Below are 23,816 nucleotides of genomic sequence, written 5' to 3'. Positions count from 1 at the left end.
ACTGCCAACAGCACTGCAACTCACGCTGAAGGCAGCTCATCCGGCACAGGTATTGTCTCCACAGGCAGATCGCAGCCTCCTGCACTCAGAGACGGTAGACAGCACTTCAGCACCATGCCTGGGGGCATTTTAAACAGCAAAATCACCAACAAAAGTACAAAAATGCAAAAGCATGGCTCTGGATAGACAGCAGGAAGGACCACTTGTTTATAGTGTGAGCTAGGACAAGAAGGCAGAGGGGTCACCTTGCTTCACCTCAGCTGGGAACAGGTGCCTTGGACTACTCAGATTTTTTCCCTGCTCTGTACAAGTCTGTGAATCACTGTGAAGCCACAAGTATTGATTTGGTTTACAAATACATTTTAGTGAAGAGGTGAATTTGCAGGTATGGGATCCAGAAATAATGAGATCGGACTGTAAGTCTGGAGACGAAGATGGAGAGGCTGCTGCCAAGTAAAAGGCTGCCTCTTGTCCCAGAAGCTGTGGACTGCCACTGGAGTGTTTCAAGCAAGGGAGGTGGCTTGATCTGTGTTGTAGGAACAGCACCTTTTCTCAACTTAAAGTGTGGCTTCAAGAGAGGAAGACAGGAGACTGATTAGGAGATGGATGTATCCAGGGGAGGATGAGGGTGGGTGAACGGAGCCAGGGGTAGAGGTCCTCAGGGGAGCTGACCTGAGAGCCCTGTGAGTCTCGGGTCCTGGCAATGGGGCGGCGGTGAGTGGTGAGGGGGAGGCATTGAGGACAGCGCCCGGGGTCCCCGGCTGGGGCACATGCTGGAGTGTAGGGCAGTGGTCCAAGGCCCTAGCCTTGGAGTCAGACACCCCTGATTTTAAATCCGGTCTCCACCACTGGCAGGCTGTGTGGCTTAGACATGCTCCTCCACTTCCCTAAGCCTAGTTGTTTCATCTCTAGTATAAAGATTCCATGTGGCAGGAAGAACACACCCCCGGGAGTGATTCTGAGATTGAAATGAGTGCTGGTGCTTTTCACCTAAACAAGGAAAACGGGGAGAGAAGCAGTATGTGGGGTGGGAGGGAGAAGGAGAGAGTCTGGGCGTGGGGAGTCGGACGTGCCTGGGGACACTGCTGGACAAATATCCTGAGGCCGTCTGATGTTTTCCTGGGGCCATGGGAGGGGAAGCTGGGGCGGAGACACAGACTTGGGCATTACCAGCAGGCAGGAGGCTACCGCCATGAAGAGCGGGCAGTGCCAGGATCAGAGGGCCGGGGTAAAGCCTGCATTGTTCCCACATTTCAGAAGAGGCTGGGCAGGAGGTCAAGGAAGAGCAGCAGGAGGAGGAGAAAGCAGCAGGGTGTGGAGGGACGGGAGGGGAGGAGGAATTCCAGGAGGGAGTGGCCGGGGTGACTGTTCTGAAAGCATGGACTGGAAGCCACAGCACATGTGGGCTGCAAGGAACCCGAGAGATCTTTTAGTCTAATCCTCTTTTAGTCTCCATCCCCGTCCGGATGAAGACATCGAGATTCAAAAGCAAAGTCAGTTGTACTGTGACTTCATAGCAGGATACCCTAACTCCTAATTCATAACAAAACTACAGACATTCTCAATTCAAAATTCTTCCTATTTAGTCACACTGGACTTTCTCCCAATGTGACAAAATTATTGAGATTTTATTGACTTACTGAACAACTGTGGTCTTTGCCATGTACTAAGATGCTGTGTAGTCAAACTGTGCCTCCGAAATCTATTTTTATTGTACATTTAACAAATTTTGCTGTAAACAAGTTTAAAAACAATAGTCATAACCCATTAAACTGTATCTTTTAATTTTAATGTTATTATACCTCAATGAAGCTCAGTTTTAAAAAACAGTGAATAAAAAGTTGAGCTATTAAAACTAAAAAGTAATTATTTGCTTATTTGTATACAGAGACCCAAGCAATAGAAATATAGGAATATTTGGAACTTGCTCCTTCTTACAGCCTTGAGGGAACCGCTTATCCCTTATTACATCTTGGTTTCCCTCAATGAAACCAGAAAATATCATCTTGCAAGACTGCTCATAGCTAATTAATATGTATGAAGCTCTTGAATCTAAATATTAAATACTTGATGATATTGTCTGATAAATATTATCTAACTGCATTTATAAATACTAGCATTTTTACAGCCTAGTTGTAATTACAAAGTATAGCCCATTTAAAATGTATACAAATATATGCATATATATTTTTCCTATGAAAGTAGGAAAAGAAAGTCGAAATTATGCAAGAACAAAGTAGAAAAATATGCCTCTCATATAAGATTGAGTGTTTCCATTGATCAATACAATTTTTAAAATGTTGTGATAATTCTTTTTTTCACTTAATTGGTTATGTCATTTGCACTCTACCTAACTGAGATATTAATAAATTGTATATGATGTAAATAACAGGAAACAAAAAGAACTGCTGGCCTTATTCATAGTTAATAAAGAGAACCAGATGATGAAATTGTCTGAAAATAAGCCATTTTGTTTATTAAAAAGTTACTTCTGCTCCAGGGATCCAAGTAATAGAGCTTTGTATTTTCAGAGGGAACGTTGCCATAAATCAGGGTATCACAACCTCAGCACTACTGAGGTTTGGGGCAGCTGGATAATTCCGTTGTGAGGGCTGTCTTGTGGGCTGTGGGAGGTTTAGCAGCACCCCTGGCCTCCGCCCACTAGATGACACTAGCACCCCCTCCCTCATTTGTGACAACCAAATGTCCCCAGGTGGCAAAATTGCCCCCAGTTGAGAAACACTCCTATAAATAGCATGTCCATGATGGGGTGGGTGTACTTTTACATGTACGGGGGATGGGCCCATAGGTTTGGCAGTAAGTCCTGGGGTTCCAAATTGGCATTTCCCAGCATCTGGGCTGACGCGACAGCCTTCAGTTGCTTGGGCCTCCAGGCAGAAAGTGGAGGTGCAACAGGGGCTGTTTGCATGCTGCCTTGGCAGAGTTGGGGTGATAGGCACATCTCATGTGTTCACAGACACTGCCAGGCCCTCTCAGAGCTCATGACTTCCCTCCCTTTTTCCTGCAGTTAGGGAGCCTTTTGTCTTGCCCTCAATTCTCCAAAATAACCCAAAAGGTTTCCTTTATCTTTAACACTGTTATAAACATGTTGACACTTCGCCAAACAAAAACCTGATGAAACATATTCTGAGTTTTCTACTTTCCTACATAAAAACTTAAAAACAACAGGCTGAAGGAAAGAATGTGTAGAGAAAATACAGGAAGTGACATCATAAAGCTGGAGGAGACTTTAGAGCTGAGCTGCTCTTGGCCACGCGGCATACGGTCCCAGTGCTCAGTCACCATGTGTCCTGCGTGGCTCCCATGTTGGACGGCACAGACAGAACATCTCTATCGTTACAGGAAGTTCCACCAGATGGCACAGTCTCCAGGGACATCTAGGGCACAGGCCTTACTTTACAGGGGATTAACGAAGTCCTAGAGATATTTATGTTCACCCGGCTGAAGAGAAACAACGAGCTCAGGGCAGAACCAAGACTGGGAACCAGCCCAGTTAACCCCACGCTGCAATCTCTCCCGCACACAATTGCCTTGTGGCAGGTCCACACCTGGAATGCCACATGGGGTTTTGGCCATCGTAGCCTAAGAATGCGGGTCAGATAGGTAATTAAGAGAATGGACCAACTCTAAATAAAATGTTAGTCCAGTTCAGTAACCATGTCTCGTATACCTGCCATGTACCAGAACTTGGTCTGGTTATGAAGTTGAAAACGAACAAACAAACAAACAAAAACCAAATAGATCCCTGTCCTAGAAGGGCACACAGACTGGGAGGCACTCACTTTCAATCCCACGTAGCCATCCCAAAGATAAAGATGAGCCCAGGGCCCAGCCTGGGGTGGGGAAGGTGGGGAAGGCATGCTTGCTAGAGGAGATAGCATCCCTGTAAAGAAGGCAAGAAACGAGCCGGGATGGAGGGAGCTGCAGAGCCCAGCACACAGGGGAGCAGACAGGAGGGTGGCCTGAGGATTCCCCTCACTGTGGCTTTGTTCCACTCACCTGGCTGTGCCTGGCCACCCCATGCGGAGGTCCCTCCTCAAGGCAGCATGTTTAGGGCACCGTCTCCACACAGATTCCCTTCCCATCTTGTGGCCCCGCTTCTCATCCTCCACACCTGTCTTGCTCAGCGACGCTACGCTCCACACAGGCTTATGCGTCTGGAGCCTGAGAACCAGCCTCCACTCTTCTCTCTCACACTCTATATCTAAGCTGTTGGCACACTCTATTCCTTTTTTTTTCTATAAGTTCTAGAACCTGCTTCATCCATCCCCACGACTATCTTTGTCCCAGCTCCCATCATCTTTTTCTCTCTTTCCCTCTCTTCTTTTTACTTTTTATTTTTTTAAGAGAGGATCTTGCTGTGTTGCCCAGGCTGGAGTGCAGTGGTGCCATCATAGCTCACTGCAGCCTTGCACTCCTGGGCTCAAGAAGTCCTCCCGCTTCAGCCTCCTGACGAGCTGGGACTACAGGCATGCTCCACCATGCCCAGCTATTTTTTAAATTTGTTGTAGAGGTGGGGTCTGCGTTGGTCTGACTAATTTTTGAACTCCTGGCCTCAAATAATCCTACCGCCTTGGCCTCCCAAAGCACAGACTACAGATGAGCTGTGATGCTTGGTCTTCTTTTTACATTTAAAAAAATTGAGATATAATTCACTGCCATAATATTCATCCTTTTAAAGCACACAGTTCAGTAGTTTTTAGTGTATTCACAAAGTTGTACAACCATCACTGCTATCTTATTCCAAAACATGCCATCACCCCAAAAGAAGCCCCATATCCATGAGCAGCCACTCCTTATCTCCCCTTCCCCTCTCCCTGGCAACCATAAATCTCCTTTTCATCTCTATAGGTGTCTCTGTTCTGGACATTTAATATAAATGGAATCCAACAATATGTGGTCTTTTGTCACTGGCTTCTTTCAATCAGCATGTTTTCAAGTTTGTTGAAAAGTTTCCACGTTGTAGCACACATCAATATCATCACTTTATTCCTTCTTATGGCTGGACAATATCCTCTTGTATGGATATAGTGCTTTTGTTTATCCATTGACGGGTAAATAACAGTATGCTTTTGTTTGCCCATGAACATCAGGGTTGTGTCCACTTTGGGGGGATTATGAATAGTGTGGCTATGCACATTCCTGTCTTAATCTGTTTAGGCTGCTATAGGAAAATACCACAGCTGGGTGGCTTACAAACAACAGAAATTTATTTCTCACCGTTCTGGAGGCTGCAGGTTCAAGAAAAGGTACCAGCAGATTTGGTGTATGCTGAGGGCCTGTTTCCTGGTCCATGAGGGCACCTTCTCACTATGTCCTCATATGACAGAAGGGGCCAATGAACGCTCTGGGTCCTCTTTTATAAGGCAGTAATCCCATTCATGAGGGCTCCATTCTTATGACCCAGTCACCTCACGAAGGCCCTGCCTCCAAATGCCATCGCCTTGGGGGTGAGGATTTCAACATAGGAATTGGGGAGACACACACGTTCAGCCTATAGCAATTCTTGCTGTGTTTGTGTGGACATATGGTTTCACTTCTCTTGGGTACGCCTTCATCTCTTCATAAGATTGGTGAATACATTCCCAGTTTTTCCTGCCTCCAGACTTATCCTCTCAACCCACTCTCCAACCTTTTAGTCAAATTTATTCATTTACTTATTCATTCATTCATTCATTCATTTATTGAGACAGAGTCTCACTCTGTCTCCCAGGCTAGAATGCAGTGGTGTGATCTTGGCTCACTGCAACCTCTGCCTCCCGGGTCAAGCAATTCTCCTGTCTCAGCCTCCCAACTAGCTGGGACTATAGGCGTGCAGCACCACACCCGGCTAATTTTTGTATTTTTAGTAGAGATGAGGTTTCCCCATGTTGGCCAGGCTGGTCTCGAACTCCTGAACTCAAGTGATCCGCCTGCCTCGGCCTCCCAAAGTGCTGGGATTATAGGCGTGAGCCACTGCACCCAGCCTAGTCTAGTTTTTTTAAACATGTAAATCTTTTAAATGTGTAAATTGTATAATGCTGAACCCTGTATGTAAAATCTTTCCATAACTTTCTATTGCACTGAGAAAAAAATGCCAAAGCTTCATCTGGCCTTCCTCTTCAATCCCGTCTGGACTTCCTCTTCAACCCCGTCTCTGGGGGATGGGGGAGGGGAGTTGGAGATGGGGCTGGGAACACCTGTCTGTTTCCCCCAACTCGCTTTAAGGTACAATGGGGCTACAGTCCTCCGCAGCATAAACACGATTACCACTTGCCTCTCTCCTGTGCCCAGCCCTCCACCAGCCCAGGGCACTTAAGCACCCTGAAAGGGAAAGGCTGCGGTGCCACTAGTCCTGTTGTCTCCAGGGCCCCTCCTGAAAACTCCATAGCCCAAGACCCCTGAAGGTTAGAGCTGAGAGGGCCTTGGGGAGCACCCAGCCTGGCTGGCTTTCCAGCTGTGCCCTGGGCAGCTCTGTGCTGCTGGGGACCTGTCAGAGCTGGGAACCAGGGAGTGGCACTGAGTCCCATGGCTCTGTTGGGTGTGTTTCCTGGCACTTTTGTTTGAACAGAATTTTTATCAGCAGAAAGAAAAAGGGATCTGAGCTGGTGTGGTGGCTCACGCCTGTAATCCCAGCACTTTGGGAGGCCGAGTCAGTGGATCACCTGAGGTCAGGAGTTCGAGACCAGCCTGGCCAACATGGGGAAACTCCATCTCTACTAAAAATACAAAAATTAGGCCAGGTGCGGTGGCTCACGTCTGTAATCTCAGCACTCTGGGAGGCCAAGGTGGACAGATCACTTGAGGTCAGGAGTTCAAGACCAGCCTGGCCAACATGGGGAAACACTGACTCTATCAAAAATTATAAAAAATTAGCCGGGCGTGGTGGCGAGCACCTGTAATCCCAGCTACTCAGGAGGCTGAGGCAAGAGAATCGCTTGAACCCAGGAGGCGGAGGTTGCAGTGAGCCAGGATTGTGCCACTGCATTCCAGCCTGGGCAACAGAGTAAGACTCCATCTCAAAATAATAATAATAATAAAATAAATAAATAAAAATAAAAATACAAAAATTAGCCAGGTGTGGTGGCGAGCGCCTGTAATCCCAGCTACTCGGAGGCTGAACCCAGGAGGTGGAGGTTGCAGTGAACCGAGATAGCGCCACTGCACTGCAGCCTGGGTGACAGAGTGAGACTCCATCTCAAAAAATAAAATAAAATAAAACAAAATAAAATAAAAATAAATATATAAAAAGAAAAGGGGATCTGAGAACAGATTAATTTAATCCAGCCCCCTTCATTTATAGAGGAGGAAACCCAGGCTAAGGCAAACGCAGCTCCTTCTTCTCCAGGCCAGAAGCCAGGAGTTGCTGTCCACTGCCTCTCCCGGGGACCCGTGGACACATGGCAGCGGCTCTGCCTTCCCCAGGAAGCCTATGGAGTCACCAGAGCAGGCTCAGCGCTCCGGGACACCAGGGCACAGAATGAATGCTGGAGAGAAAACGATACATGGGCTTTCAAACAAAGGTTTGAAGGCGAAAGCAGAGTCGCCTGCTCCAGCCGTGCAGAGACCAGGAAAGTGACTCTCTAGCGTCCCAGACCGCAGAGAGCAAAACCTCAGAGGAGACCTCACGCGACCAGGCTTTAAAGAAAGTTTGGGGGAGGGGTCCCAGAAATAAACGAAGGGAGGAAGGAAAGCAAGGCGCTGGGTGGGAGCCTCAGGAGAGGCTCTGGGAGGCGGGAGGCTGAGCTGTCCCCTCCCTCCTCGCTCCCTCCCTCCGGACCCACCCCGGGAGGAGCAGCTGTCGGGATCCAGCTGCAATTTTTCAAACCAATTAAGGAGAAGTGCCTCGGTCGCAGGAGGGAGCGCTGTCGGCCTCTCCTGAGTCAGCAGGCACAGACCAGGACCTTTGGGGACGCGATCTGAGGGCTCTAATTGATCCCCTTTAAGGAAGAAATCAAAAGTAGCAGCAGCTACTCTTTAGACTTTAAACTACTGAAGGGGCTTTCAACAGAGGTTTTCCACGGAGCGCGCGGCTTCCTGGCTGCCTTAACCGTCTGTACGCCGGCGGGTTTCCCTCTTCACTCCTACTGTCTCCTGCACAGGCCTCCCGTCCTCCATTCAGCAAAGAACCTCCTCGAACTTGCATTCGGTGTGACACTGCCAACCAAAACAAAGAGGCCCAACTGTCTGCGGCTGAGAAAACTCATACAGACTTTGTGCGGGGTCTGAAACCGCCAATCCTCAGTTACAATTGAGTGGAAACAAAGCCGTGGAATAAAGCAGAGACCCAGCGCCAAGCCACCCTCTTCGGTTATTCTGCAACCCTTGTGGGCCAAACCGCTCGATGTCCCCCAGTTTGTTTGGCATTGTGTGGATGTTTCTTCAGAAGAAAAGCCCGATGTGCCTGATTTATCTCCGAGACTGAGATCAGAACAGGAAGACCTGGGCTTCTGACCCTGCCCTTGGGGAAGAAGGTGAAGTCAGGATTGCTGTCCTTAGATCCCACACCCACCTTCTCTGTCTTCCACAACATGAAGGCAGGAGTGCTTCTGCTCTTCTATAAAAATTGGGTGGCAGCAAAATCCTCTCTGACTGTCGTTTATGAAAACACAAGTCTCAGTGCAATGTTACCCGTGTAAACATGGAACCCCAATATGGCCCATCCTTGCCTGGTGTCACCTTCCAAAAAATAATAGCCTGACATAAAGTAAGACTGAAAGCAGTCCAAACCTTTATGTAGTCCTTCGAGGGAATGCTAAGAAGAAACATTTGTTCTTAAGACACAGCAAAACATCTATTAAAAATTATGTGTCTTGATCTTCTCCGTCTCCCACACTCCGGTACCATCACCGTGGCAGCCTCCTGAAGACCCTGCCTCTGACACCCTCAACTGGCTAAGACCCAGCCTGCAAGACCCCTCTCTCTCCTCTCTCTCCTTCATTCTCCATTCTCTGCTTCTCTCACTCTCTCTCTCTTTATACAGACAGGGTCTCACTCTGTCACTCAGGCTGGAGTGCAGTGGCACAATCATGGCTCACTCTATCCTCGAACTCCTGGGCTCAAGTGATCCTCCCACCTCAGCCTCCTGAGTAGCTGGGACTACAGGCATGCACCACCCACACGGCTAATCTTTTTATTTTTGTAGAGACAGGGGTCTTGCTGTGTTGCCCAGGCTGGTCTCAAATTCCTGAGCTCAAGCAATCCTCCCACCTCGGCCCCCCAGAGTGCTGGGATTGCAGGTACGAGCCATCACACCTGGCCTCTGCCTATCTCTTTATTCTATCATCCATTTAACCCTTCTGGATGCTATAATTTTCTTTTTAAAAAAATTTTCCTAGCACCTGGATTCTGCGCAAATTACATCCCAGCAACCAGGAATTGATCTAGCAAGAAAGTTGGAGGTGACCAGAGGACCAGGGAGGAAGAAAACTGTTCAAAGGTAAATATATACAGTTTTTTTGTCCCTCCCTTGTTTGACCTTTGTGGGGCTCTGCCCAAGGGGAGCATGTTTATTGCACCTCCTTGTGAAGCTTTGCCTCAGCCCCATACCCACCTCTGCCTTTTCTCCTTCTGGCAGATCAGGAACCCCAGAACCTGGGAGCAAAGACCCTGGCTTAAGGACTTCCTCCCTCTCTCCTCCAGAGCCTCTGTGTGTAGCAGGCCGAGGGCTCACAGTACTGTTTCCTTCAAAGGGGCCTTTGGCCAGTAAATGGCCTGTGCTGCCAATCAGAGCCAGCATGGGACAGCCCAGCCCCAAGTCTGAGAAGGCTGGAGGTGTCTCTGGATCGGCACCACCCATATTTGGGGCTTGTGAGAAATCAACGGACAGTGGCTAAAGGATTGAAGCAATCCCGTTTGTCACCCACCCAACCAAACCGAAAGTAAATCAGGGCATAGAGTCTACACGCCGCACCCCAGCATGGCTCTGGGCGCAGAGGGAGCTATCAGGGCTGGGATGTGTGGCCCTCATTGGCAGTCTGTGAACTTGATGCTTTCACATGCACCCTGCAAGCACATGCCTGACACGCCTTGCTCTGGACATTTCAGATTCAGTAGAGGGAGGATGTGTTTTGGAGCTGTTCACATGCTTCCAGCCCCACACGGAGTCAGTGTGTGGCATCCACCTTGGGCCATGGCCCCCACAAAGGTGCTGTTCTGGACCTGGTCTCATGTTGTTGCTGTCTGTATTCATCCCTGACTGTGATATGAGATCCCATCGTTGGAGACCCATGGTACGATGTCTGAGGAAAAAGAGCAAGCAGCATTTCCTTCTGGCCCCTTTTAAAACCCCAGAGCAGGTCATGCAGTTCATTTAGGAGTGCAGAGCATCCAGCAGTGTGCCCAGACTTTATTGAGCACTGCTGCCTATGAACTCAACGAGGGCCTGTAGCCTAGAAAATTCGGGCAAGGCCACAGTAGCCCGGCTAGATGCTGACCCCACCCTGGCAAGGTTGCTTGGGACACTCTGGAAAAGAAGACCACTGCCCACAGGCAGGGCCACTCCACTCGGAACCACCAGAGTTTATCCAGTAAACACTGAAAGGTAAAAAGGGCTGGACACAGGAGACAGAAAGTTTTTTGTTTCCCACCTAGAGATATAAGGCATTCTGAACGATTTTGCCATGCTACACGTGGTGGCGCTGTAATCCCAGCACTTTCGGAGGCCAAGGCCGGCTGAGCGCTGGAGCGCAGGAGTTAGAGACCAGCCTGGCAACATGGTGAAACCCTGTCTCTACCCAAAATACAAAAATTGGTACAAAAGTCAGCAGGGTGTAATGGCACATGCCTGTAGTCCCAGCTACTTGGAATACTGAGGGAGGAGGCTGGCTTGAGCCTGAGAGGCGGAGGTTGCAGTGAGCTGAGATGGCACCACTGCACTCCAGCCTGGGCAACAGAGTCAGACCCCATTTTAAAAATAAATAAGTAAATAGATAAATAAATAAATAAATAAATAAATAAATGATTTTGCCCAGATAGACAATGAAAAAGGACTGATACTTCAGGCAAGGGGTCTAAGTGCATTGTTACACATGGTTAGATGGGGGCTTCTAAATGTACTCTTGGAGCTAAATCGCGGCAGAGACTGCGATTACTCTTTAAGTGCAAACCCCAATCTGCGGGAGGTGGAGTGGGAGTCTTTGAATCCCAAGGAGGAAAAACCAACCCAGATATGGGGGAAAAATAAGACCTAAATAAATAAATTACGTGTCTATAATATTTTTAAATTTTAAAATTTATATATATTTACATATACAAAGGTCCATAATTTAACCCAATTGGAAATCCAAAAATTTCCAATTCGTAGACTTAATGCAGAAGCTCAAATTATACTTTGAGATGCCACTAAGTTTAAACACTGTACCCCCTATAATCTTAGGAAAGCAAATATAAAATAGAGGAAAAATAGGTGTGGCTCACTTTATACTCTTGCCTAACTGTCCCATAGTCATAGTAGCCATTGCCCTAAAATATCTGATATTAGGAACAGATGTGCTAACACAATGAATAATAAATTTAAAAAGTCAAATTTTTGGCACTTACAAATTGGCTTGATTAAAATGGGATCCCAGTGGCTGGGCATGGTAGCTTGCACTTGTAATCCTAACACTTTGGGAGGCCGAGGCAGGCAGATCACCTGAGGTCAGGAGTTCAGGACCAGTCTGGCCAACATGGCGAAACCCCGTCTCTACTAAAAATACAAAAAGTAGCCAGGAGTCATGGTGGCTGCCTGAACTATAATCCCAGCTACTTGGGAGGTTGAGGCAGGAGAATGGCTTGAACCCAAGAGGCAGAGGTTGCAGCGAGCCGAGATCGCACCACTGCACTCCAGCCCGGGAAATAGACGGAGACTCCCTCGCAAAAAAGTAAATAAATAAATAAATAATAAAAATAATAAAATGGGATCCCACAGATCCACAGTTAAAATAGTTAACATAGCCTTATGTAAGTTAAAACAGGGATTAAAATGTATGTAGTATCTACCTAAAAGAAAGGAAATCAATATATGGAAGAGATTCTGCACTCCACATCTAGTGCAGTACTCTTCATAATCGCCAAAATTTGGCCAGGTGCAGTGGCTCATATCTGTAATCCCGGCACTTTGGGAGGCTGAGGCGGGCAGATCACTTGAGGCCAGGAGTTTGAGACCAGCCTGGCCAACATGGCAAAATGCTGCCTCTACCAAAAATACAGAAAATATCTGGGCATGGTGGCACATGCCTGTAGTCCTAGCTAATCAGGAGGGTGAGGCAGGAGAATTGCTTAAACCCGGGAGGCGGAGGTTGCAGTGAGCCGAGACTATGCCCATCAACAGAAGAATGAAGAAAGAAAACGTGATACACCCACACAAATACACACACACACACACACACACACACACACACACCGGAATATTATACAGCCATAGAAAGAAATGAAATCTTGTCATTTGCAGTAATGTAATGTGGATGGAGCTGGAGGCTGTTATCCCAAGTGAAATAACTCAGAAACAGAAAATCAAATACTGCATGTTCTCAGTCACGTGGAACTGAAGAAAGTGGATCTCATGAAGATATACTCTATCCAGTGGTTACCAGAGGCCAGGAAAGGTAGTGAGAAGGAGGGAGGGTGAAGAGAGGTTGATTAACGGGTACAAAAATAAAAGTAGCTAGACACGGTGGCTCATACCTTTAATCTCAGCACTTTGGGAGGCCAAGGTGGGTGGATCACTTGAGCTCAGGAGTTTGAGACCAGTCTGGGCAACATAGCAAGACCCCATCTCTACAAAAAATACAAAAAAATTAAAAATATATTTAAGAAATTAATGCTGACAGATCAATTAGATAGCCATGTGTAAAAAGAAAATCTTGAAACATATCCTAAACTACCCACAAAAATCAATTTCAGAAGGAATGTAGCTTTAAACATAAATATTAAAAAATAAAATAAATTATTTTTATAACTTTGAGTAGGGAAATATTTTTTAAACAGATCACAAAAACCAATAGCTATAAAGAAAGAGATTGATAAATTAGACCACATTCAAATTAATAATTTTTATTTATCAAAAGACCATTAAGAAAGTGAAGAGGCAAGTTTTAGAGTGGAAGAAAATATATACACACATGTAACGGACAAAGGGATCACATCCAGAATGTGTACAGAACTCCTATAAACAATAAGAAAAAGACAAATAATAGAAAAATGAGTAGAAGGCTGAATAGATAATTTATAAAAAATCATCTCCAAATGCGTTCAATTTCCTCAATAATCATGTAAATGCAAATGAAAATCAATGAGATATCACCACACATCCTCCAGAATAGCTAAATTAAAAGAGACTGATGGGGGTTCCTGGCAAGATATCTGAATAGGAACAGCTCCAGTCTGCAGCTTCCAGCAAGATCAACAAAGAAGATGGGTGTTTTCTGCATTTCCACCTGAGGTACCTGGTTCATCTCAATGGGACTGGTTGAACAGTGGGTGCAGCCCGTGGAGGGGGAGCCAAAGCAGGGCGAGGTGTCACCTCACCCAGGAAGCGCAAGGTGTTGGGGGATTTCCCTTTCCTAGCCAAGGAAAGCCATGAGAGACTGTACCAGGAAGAACAGTCCACTACTGCCCAGATACTGTGCTTTTCCCATGGTCTTTGCAACCGGCAGACCAGGAGATTCCCTCTGGTGCCTGGCTTGGTGTGTCCCACGCCCAAGAGCCCAACAAGCTAAGATCAATTGGCTTGAAATTCTTGCTGCTAGCGCAGCAATCTGAGATCAACCTGGGATGCTGGAGCTTGGAGCAGGGAGGGGCATCCACCATTGCTGAGGCTTGTAGACGGTTTTTTGCTCACAGTGTAAACAAAGCTTCTGGGAAATTCAAACTGGGCAGAGCCCACCGTGCTCAGCAAGGCCAACGGCCTCTCTAGATTCCACATCTCTGGGCAGGGCATCTCTGAACAAAAGGCAGCAGCCACAGTCAGGGACTTACAGATAAAGTCCCCATCTCCCTGGGACAGAGCACCTAGGGGAAGGGGCAGCTATGGGCACAGCTTCAGCAGACTTAAACGTCCCTGCCTGACAGCTCTGGAGAGAGAAGTGGTTCTCCCAGCACAGCATTCGAGCTCTGATAATGGACAGACTGCCTCCTCAAGTTGGTCACTGACCCTCGTGTAGTCTGACTGGGAGACACCTCCCAACAGGGGCCAACAGACACCTCATACAGGAGAGCTCTGACTAGCAACTGGTGGGTGCCCCTCTGGATTGAAGCTTCCAGATGAAGGATCAGGCAGCAAACTTTGCTGTTCTGCAGCCTCCACTGGTGATACCCAGGAAAACAGGGTCTGGAGTGGACCCCCCAGCAAACTCCAACAGACCTGCAGCTGAGAGGTCTGACTGTTAGAAGAAAAACTGACAAACAGAAAGGAATAGCATCAACATCAACAAAAAAGACATCCACACCAAAACTCCATCTGTAGGTCACCAACATCAAAGACCAAAAGTAGATAAAACCACAAAGATGGGGAGAAACCAGCGCAGAAAGGCTGAAAATTCCAAATAGTAGAATGCCTCTCCTCCTCCAAAGGATCACAACTCCTCAGCAGCTAGGGAACAAAACTGGAGGGAGAATGAGTTTGAAGAATTGACAGAAGTAGGCTACAGAAGGTCGGTAATAACAGACTCCTCTGAGCTAAAGGGGCATATGTTGTAACCCACCACAAGGAAGCTAAGAACCTTGACAAAAGGTTAAATGAATTGCTAACTAGAATAAGCAGTGTAGAGAAGACTATAAATGACCTAATGGAGCTGAAAAACACAACACGAGAATTTCGTGAAGCATACAAAAGCTTCAATAGCCAAATCAATCATGTGGAAGAAAGGATATCAGTGATTGAAGATTGACTTAATGAAATAAAGCAAGAAGACAAGATCAGAGAAAAAAAGAGTGAGAAGAAATGAACAAAGCCTCCAAGAGATATGGGACTGGGTGAAAAGACCAAATCTACATTTGATTGGTGTACCTGGAAGTAATGGGGAGAATGGAACCAAGTTGGAAAACACTCTTCAGGATATTATCCAGGAGAACTTCCCCAACCTAGCAAGGCAGGCCAATATTCAAATTCAGGAAATACAGAGAACACCACAAAGATACTCCTCGAGAAGAGCAACCCCAAGACACATAATCATCAGATTCAACAAAGTTGAAATGAAGGAAAAAATGTTAAGGGCAGGCAGGGAAAAAGGTCGGGTTACTCACAAAGGGAAGCCCATCAGACTAAGAGCAGATCTCTCTACAGAAACCCTACAAGCCAGAAGAGAGTGAGAGCCAATACTCAACATTCTTAAAGAAAAGAATTTTCAACCTAGAATTTCATATCCAGCCAAACTAAGCTTCATAAGTGAAGGAGAAATAAAATCCTTTACAGACAAGCAAATGCTGAGAGATTTTGTCACCACTAGGCCTGCCTTACAAGAGCTCCTGAAGGAAGCACTAAACATGGAAATGAACAACTGGTACCAGTCACTGCAAAAACATGCCAAATTTTAAAGACCATCACCATTATGAAGAAACTGCATCAACTAATGGGCAAAATAACCAGCTAACATCATAATGACAGGATCAAATTCACACCTAACAATCTTAACCTTAAATGTAATTGGTCTAAATGCCCCAATTAAAAGACACAGACTGCATCAGTGTGCTGTATTCAGGAGACCCACTTCACATGAAAAGACACACATAGGGTCAAAATAAAGGGATGGAGGAAGATCTACAAAGCAAATGGAAAGACAAAAAAAAAGGCAGGGGTTTCAATCCTAGTCTCTGATAAAACAGACTTTAAACCAGCAAAGACCAAAAGAGAAAAAGAAGGGCATTACGTAATGGTAAAGGGATCAATGCAACAAGAAGAGCTAACTATCCTAAATATATATGCACCCCATACAGGAGCACCCAGATTCATAAAGCAAGTACTGAGAGACCTACAAAGAGACTTAGACTCCCACAGAATAATAGTGGGAGACTTTAATACCCCACTGTCAATATTAGACAGATCAATGAGACAGAAAATTAACAAGGATATCCAGGACTTGAACTCAGCTCTGGACCAAGCAGACCTAACAGACATCTACAGAACTCTCCACCCCACATCAACAGAATATACATTCTTCTCAGCACCATATCGCACTTATTCTAAAACTGACCACTTAATTGGAAGTAAGACACCCCTCAGCAAATGTAAAAGAGCAGACATCACAACAAACTGTCTCGCAGACCACAGTACAACCAAATTGGAAACCAGAATCAAGAAACTCACTAAAAACCGCACAACTACGTGGAAATTGAACAACCTGCTCCTGAATGACTACTGGGTAAATAACGAAATGAAGGCAGAAATAAATGTTTTTGGAAACCAATGAGAACAAAGACACAATGTACCAGAATCTCTGGGACACATTTAAAGCAGTGTGTAGAGGGAAATTTATAGCACTAAATGCCCACAAGAGAAAGCAGGAAAGATCTAAAATCGCCACCCTAACATTACAATTAAAAGAACTAGAGAAGTAACAGCAAACAAATTCAAAAGCTAGCAGAAGACAAGAAATAACTAAGATTAGAGCAGAACTGAAGGAGATAGAGACATGAAAAATCCTTCAAAAAATTAAAGAATCTAGGAGCTGGTTTTTTGACCCATAGCTGCAACCTTTACATTTAGATACTGCAGTGGGCATAGTGAGTTCTCCATGAGTTCACAGTGCAATGTACACAGTGAGTTCTCTGCAAGTTCAAAGTGCAATGGACATAGTGAGTTCCCTGTGAGTTTACAGTGCAATGGACACAGTGAGTTCTTTGTGAGTTCACTGTGGAATATGTGCAGTGAGTTCTCTGTGAGTTCATAGTGCAATGGACTTAGTGAGTTCTCTGGCTCATGGAAGGGAGGAATCTACTCCAAAGACTAGGGGCAAAACTATAAATAAAAACTGAGGCTGGGAGTGGTGGCTCATGCCTGTAATCCCAGCACTTTGGGAGGCCAAGGCAGGTGGATCACCTGAGGTCAGGAGTTTGAGACCAGCCTGGCCAACATGGTGAAACTCTATCTCTACTAAAATTAGCTGGGCATGGTGATGGCCACCCGTAATTCCAGCTACTTGGGAGGCTGAGGCAGGAAGAAGAATTGCTTGAACCCAGGAGGTGGAGGTTGTGGTGAGCCGAGGTCGGGTCACTGCACTCCAGCCTGGGTGACAGAGTGAGACCCTGTGTTGGGAAAAAAAAATCCATAGATGTCATACATGGTATCTTCCCTGACCACAACAGGATGAAGTTAGAAATCAATAATAGAAGGAAAACTAAAAAAATTAAGCAATACATTCATAAACAACCACTGGTCAAAGAAGAAATCAAGGGAAATTAGAAAGTACTAGAGACCAGTGAAAATGAAGACAGCATACTAAAACTTATGAGACACTTTGAAAGCAATCCTAAGTGGGAAATTTATAGCTATATTACATTAAAAAGGAAGAAAGATTTCAAATCAACAACCTAACTTTACAACTTAAGAAATGAGAAAAAGAACTACATCCAAAGTTAGAAGGAGGAAATAGTAAAGATTAGAGCAGAGATAAATAATGGAGAATAGAAAAACACAAGAAAATCAACAAACCCAAAAGTCAGTTCTTCAAGAAGATTAACAAAATTGACAAACTTTTAGTCTGACTAAGAAAAAAGGACAGAAGAAACAAGTTACTAAAATCAAAATTAAAGTGGGGACATGACTATCAATTCTAGAGAAATAAAAAGGATTACGAGAATGCACTGTGAACAAGTGTATGCCAACAAACTGGACAACCTAGATAAAATGGGCAAATTCCTAGAGACACAAAATGCTGAATTGCAAAGAAATACAAAATCTGAATAGATCCATCATTAAGGGGACTGAATCAGTAATCAAAAACCTCCTGACCAAAAACAAACAAACAGCCCTGAACCTGTTGCCTTCACTGGTGAATTCTACCAAACCTTTAATGGAGAACACCGATCTTCTTCAAACTCTATAAAAAATTGAAGAGAACACTTCCAAACCCAAGTGATGAGGCCAGGCAGCATCATGCTGACACAAAAATCCTAACTCAATATCTGAGAATAACAGCAGTGTTTTTTAAAAAGTGGAATACATTCACTTATGGTGTCATCAGATGGATTTTAAAATTCCAAGATATCTATCCATGTTCTCTCAGGCGACCACCCAGGTATTTGTATTTTTGCCTCAGTTCGCTAAATGGCATGGTTTTGAGTTTTTATAATACATTTTTTTCCCCAGGAAAGTCCTCCCCCAACAATGATGCTCACCAAGGCCATGGCACCTAGCACACTGTCCTGCACATAAAATGCCCTCAAAACCCATGGAATGGGGTTGATCCAGGAATAAAACAAGCAGCAGAGATCGGTTTGTGCAAAGATAGTAAGTAGGTACCACAGATAAGACTGAAAGCCTACAATTCAGCAGCAAACATTTTACATTTGAGAAATTATTTGCAACTAGTTCGTCAAAAGATACTGGTTTAAAGCAGTGGGTTTTCAGCCTTGACCACACAATATAATCACATGGAGAGCTTTAAACAACACTGCTGCCTGGGTCCCACTCCAGGGAATCCAATTTAATAGGTCTGTTGTAATTTGGGTTTTGGGAATTTTAAAAGCTCCCCAGGTGATTTTAATGTGCAGCCACGGATATGGATCCCTGGTTCAGGGTGAGAGATACATTAGCTGTGTGTGATTTTCATGTGTGCCCCATGGCAGTTCCTCAGTTTGGGGTCTTGGATACAGCTTTGCCCTGTTCAAATCAAAGGACTGCTTCAATACACAGTCAGCTGTTTGGCTAAATTGCAGCAGGTGGAAATGTCTTCTCAGCAGATCTATCTTTATGTTGCTTGCTTTTCAGAGTAAGAGGTTGTTTAAGGCACAGTTTGATTTAGCTTGCTTTGAAAATCATAAATAGCCTACAAACACCAAAAATGGACGAAAAGAATTTACAAACATATGGAGTGCATTATATATGTTTTCAAATTTCCCCTATAATTAGAAATAAAAAATATATTGCTGGAGCCTTGATTCCTAAACTCAGCCCTCAGCTGTTTCCCAAAGTTATTTTAAGTTCCTCCAAGACACTTCAGCTTTCTCTGGAGGGAATTATACCCAATGGGTATAAGTGAAGAGCCCTAGATGGGCATTTACAGAAGTGTCACTCTCCAGAATCTTGAAGGCCTAGGGGAGATGCATGAGTACTGTGTTCTATACAGGTGTCTGGGCTTTGGAGTCAAGTATAGTTGATCCTACTGAGTCACAGCCTAGTCACTTAGTAACTTCAAGGTTTTGAATTTGATCTGGAACAATTAGGTAAACCTCATCTGCAAGAAAAGGCATAATGATCCTGATTGAAAAAATAATAGCAATTCTTCATACTTCCTTATCTATGCCCTTTGCGAAGAGATTTTATAGTTGCTCCCATAAACAGACAACAGACAGAATTTGTTTCCCCAAGTCTTGTATCTGGGTTGGCCTTATTTACTCTGGCCAACAGAATGCAGAGAGTATGACAGTGTGCCAGTTTCAGGGTTAGGCTCAAAGATCTTGAATGCTTCTGCTTTTTCTTTCAGAACCCCGCCATCTCCATGAGAACAAGCCCATGTTAGCCTGCTGGAGGAAGAGATACCATAAGCAGGAGAACCAAGGTACCCCAGTTGACAGCCAGCTCACCCCCAGAAGCAGAGCTAAACACACACACATACACACACCACACACATAGAGCTGAGCTGAGACCAGAAGAATGGCCCAGCTGAGCCCAGCCTGAATTGCTAACCAACTCAACTATGAGCTAATTAAGTTCTGGGATGGTTTATTATGTAGCAATAGCTAACTCATACACACCCATCGCAGATGGGACTCAATGACATGTTGATTACAAGTTAATGGTAAACAGCAGGCCCCCTCTATGTTCTGATTTCCTTTTCCCCTTATTAAAGTTGGATCTCTTGGGTTGTACAGAAATGCATATAGATACGTGTGTATGTGACTGGTGCTTCAACTCACACATTTCCCCACTCCAAAGAGGAAACAGACAATCATAGCCTGGCCACTCAGGCCCCAAGGCCAAATTGCAAAATAAGAAATTTGCTTTCCCAGATGCAGTGGCTCATGCCTGTAATCCCAGCACTTTGGGAGGCCGAGGTGGACGATCACTTGAGTCCAGAAGTTCAAGACCAGCCTGGGAAACATAGCGAGACTCAGTCTCTACAAAAAATACAAAAATTAGCCAGGTCTGGTGGCACACACCTGTAGTCCCAGCTACTCATGAGGCTGAGGTGGGAGGATCGCTTGAACCTGGGAAGCAGAGGTTGCAGTGAACTGAGACTGCACTCCAGTCTGAGTGATAGAGTGAAACCTCGTCTCCAAAACAATAACAACATCGACAAAGTTTGTTTTTAGTCTGTTCCTCCTATATCTAAAGTCTGCAGGTCAAAGCTGTGAATAGATCGGAAGGCATGAGATTCCCTTCTGGGAACCCATCGTCCTTTGATCACTTCCATTTTTCACAGATTCTCTTCTTCTGATGTGATTAGGTAATGAGGCCAAGATTAAATTTGAAGCTCTCAGAGACCACAGGATTTTTCTTTCCAAGACTTACCAGCACTTTTAGTTTCTAACATCACAAATACTAATTGCGGCCCGGTGCAGTGACTCACATCTGTAATCCCCGCACTCTGGGAGGCTGAAGTGGGTGGACTGCTTAAGCCCAGGAGTTCAAGACCAGCCTGGGCAACATGGTGAAACCTCATCTCTACAAAAAATACAAAAATTACCTGGGTATAGTGGTGTGTGCCTGTAGTCCCATGTACTTGAGAGGGTGAGGTGAGAGGATCACCTGAGCCTGGGAGTCAAGGTTGCAGTGAGCTGTGATTGTGCCACTGCACTCCAGCCTATGCGACAGAGTGAGACCCTGTCTCAAAAAAACAAAGAAATACTAATTGCAAGACACAACTGGGACAAAGAACATGATGAATTGAGCCTGAAGTTTCATTGCACCTAATATTCACAAGCATGTGCATTACTAAACAGTGACAAATCTTCCAACAATTCCAGTAAGTTCCCAAGACTCGTCATCCACACCAGGTATTAGACTGAGAGGGTGCCCCTCTACTTGTTACTGGGATTAAAATGGGACTGGTTTGATGAATTCAGGGAGACAGAGGCTAAAATATTATGAAGGGAGCAAAGCTTTATAGACACATTAAATAAAAACAGCTCTAGTGAAAGCAGTGCGATGGCCAAGGTTAGCTGACTCAAGGCAACTTCCTTTTTCTTTTCCAATAAACAACATTTTCAGGGAGAGAAGCCCAGGCTGGATGTAAGAATGCTTTGATGACTGCTCAGGAACATGACTGAATTCATGATGAATAAAGGAGATAAAATCCACATTTTAATTGTAAACAAATGTGTCCCTGTAAAAAACTCAGATCCAAAAGTCTATGTATATGTTAATCAAATGCAAGAAAATGTTACAGTATGTGTCACTTATTATGTATTTCTTTTTCTCAACCCCTCCCATTTTTTAAACATCTAAAGTTCCTAAGTATGTAATTACTTTCTAGGGAGTAAAAAAACCCAAAAATAGAATACCTCCCATTGACTTCAATGTGAACATTAAATACTGGAAGATTAGATTTTCATTTTCTATTTTGTCTGTATTGCTATCTTTTAAAAAGCCAAAGATGTAGAGTTTTATATGTGAGATAGAACATTGTTTTTTACTTTTAATTGTGGTAAACTACACATAAAATTTACCATCTTAACCATTTTTTTTTGAGACAGGGTCTCACTGTCACCTAGGCTGGAGTGCAGAGGCACAATCACGACTCACTTGACTTCCCTCACTTGGGAGGCTGAGGTGTGGGGATCACTGGAGCCTTAACTTCCCAGGCTCCAGTGATCCTCCTACCTCAGCCTCCCAAGTAGCTGGGATCACAGGTGTGTGCCACCATGCCTAGCTAATTTTTGTATTTTTTGTAGAGATGGGGTTTTGCCATGTTGCTCAGGCTGGTTTTGAACTCCTGAGCTCTAGCAATCCACCCTTCAGCCTTGCAAAGTGCTGGGATTACAGGTGTGAGCCACCAGACCCGGCCTCCATCTTAACTATTTTTAAGTGTACAGTTCATCAGTGTCAAGGGTATTCACATTGTTGTACAACCAATCTCCAGAGCTTTTTCACCTTGAAAAACAGAAACTCTAGATCCATTCAAAAACTGTGTTTTTTGGTAAAAAAACAAAACAAAACAAAAACCCTGAATGTAAAATGTTTCATTTCTTCACTTATTAGTCAATAATTGCAGTGTTTGCATTCTATGCAGAATACACTTCCAGGAACTAGGAACTGTGGAGAGATGGAAAAGAGATGACAAACGCGCCTGTGAGATGGAAAGTCTCCGGAAGGCAGGGACGGGGTGACATTGTATCTCTGGTTCTCCCTAAAGTTCCGCACCTAGTGCTGTGGCTTTCCATGTGCACATCCATGCCCCCTGTGTCCCTCCTTGCTTGAGCCTGACCCCGCCAGCCCCAGCTCCCGCCTGTGAGGGGATATCCAGGACCCTGGGGCCCACAACTCCAGGTGCTCGAATTTGGAGATTTATGGCGTGATGTTCTTCCCACATCCCTTTCATCCTTCCCCTCAGTGCCTGCACTGGCCAGTACCGGCCTTTCCTTGCCCACAGCTCTGCTTATTCTGCTCCAAGCAGCTCCCCTCCCTGCCTCCTTCCTCCTGCTGTGTCTCTTTCAATATGTGTGTTCCCTTCCCTCAGTAAAATAACTCTTCTTCCACTCCCTGTCTCATTCACTGGGAACCAAAAATCCACTCCATGGCATAGCATTCTCAATTTTGAAAAAAGTTGCTGAGATCATGCCACTGCACTCCAGCCTGGCCAACAGAGTGAGACTCTGTCTCAAAAAAAAAAAAAAGTCACATTCTGGAACAAAAACCAGTGTCGTCCACCTCTAGAGATGTTAGAAGTAATTGAAAGTCCTTTAGGATCTCCAGAAAAACCTTTCTTTCTCATTTCCTTCTGGCTCACGCCTATAATCCCAGCACTTTGGGAGGCCGAGACGGGCAGATCATGAGGTCAAGAGTTTGAGACCAGCCTGGCCAACATAGTGAAACCCCGTCTCTACTAAAAATACAAAAATTAGCCGGGTGTGGTGGCAGGCATCTGCAGTCTCAGCTACTTGGGAGGCTGAGGTGGGAGAATCGCTTGAACCCGGAGGCGGAGGTTGCAGTGAGCTGAGACCATGCCATTGCACTCCAGCCTGGGTGACAGAGTAAGATTCCATCTCGAAAAAAAAAAATGCCTTCTAATTAAACTATTTTCCTCAAGCACCAGTATTCAAGATACAATTTTTTAAAAAAAAAGTTATGATGGTAATAAAAGGAATAAAGTACTGACACAATGCTGAACTTGAAAGAACCTTGAAGATATTTTGCTATGTGAAAGAAGGCAGTCACAGAAGTCCACATAGTATATGATTCCTTTTATATGAAATGTTCAGAAAAGATAAATTTACAGAAAGTAGATTAGTAGTTGCTTAGGGCTGGAGGAAAGGATAGGAGGGTGGCAGCTAAAGGATATGGGGTTTAGGCGTCGTGGCTCACACCTGTAATCCCAGCACTTCAGGGGGCTGAGGCAGGTGGTCCCTTGAGCTCAGGAGCTCAAGACCAGCGTGGGCAACATGGCAAAACCCCATCTCTACAAAAAAAAAAAAAAAAAAAATTAGCCGGGCAGAGTGGGGTGTACCTGTAGTCCCAG

The 23,816-nt window shown here is 45.0% G+C and overlaps 2 long non-coding RNA genes across 4 annotated transcripts in view; one reads left to right on the top strand and one right to left on the bottom strand.

Annotated features, from left to right (window-relative positions):
• LOC112133731 (uncharacterized) overlaps nt 1–23,816 on the bottom strand; it is a 42,248-nt gene that overhangs the window by 11,908 nt on the left and 6,524 nt on the right. Inside the window, exon 2 of the long non-coding RNA XR_002915336.3 lies at nt 12,667–12,759. This is a non-coding gene — a long non-coding RNA (uncharacterized LOC112133731). The remainder of the gene's footprint in view (nt 1–12,666; nt 12,760–23,816) is intronic.
• LOC129059864 (uncharacterized) lies at nt 7,316–22,835 on the top strand. 3 transcript variants are annotated; one of them, XR_008525951.2, is made up of 5 exons: nt 7,316–8,474; nt 9,146–9,239; nt 9,339–9,439; nt 19,623–19,697; nt 22,371–22,585. It is a non-coding gene; the product is annotated as an uncharacterized LOC129059864 (long non-coding RNA). The 3 variants fall into 3 exon arrangements; XR_008525950.2 differs by having other exon boundaries at nt 7,324–9,239; XR_008525948.2 differs by lacking the exon at nt 9,146–9,239 and having other exon boundaries at nt 7,333–8,474; nt 22,371–22,835.

The sequence above is a fragment of the Pongo abelii genome, chromosome 5 (genome assembly GCF_028885655.2).
Source record: "Pongo abelii isolate AG06213 chromosome 5, NHGRI_mPonAbe1-v2.0_pri, whole genome shotgun sequence".
Taxonomy (NCBI): Eukaryota; Metazoa; Chordata; class Mammalia; order Primates; family Hominidae; genus Pongo; species Pongo abelii.
The sequence above is the reverse complement of the archived record's forward strand: the minus strand, read 5'-3'. Positions and strand labels throughout refer to the sequence as shown.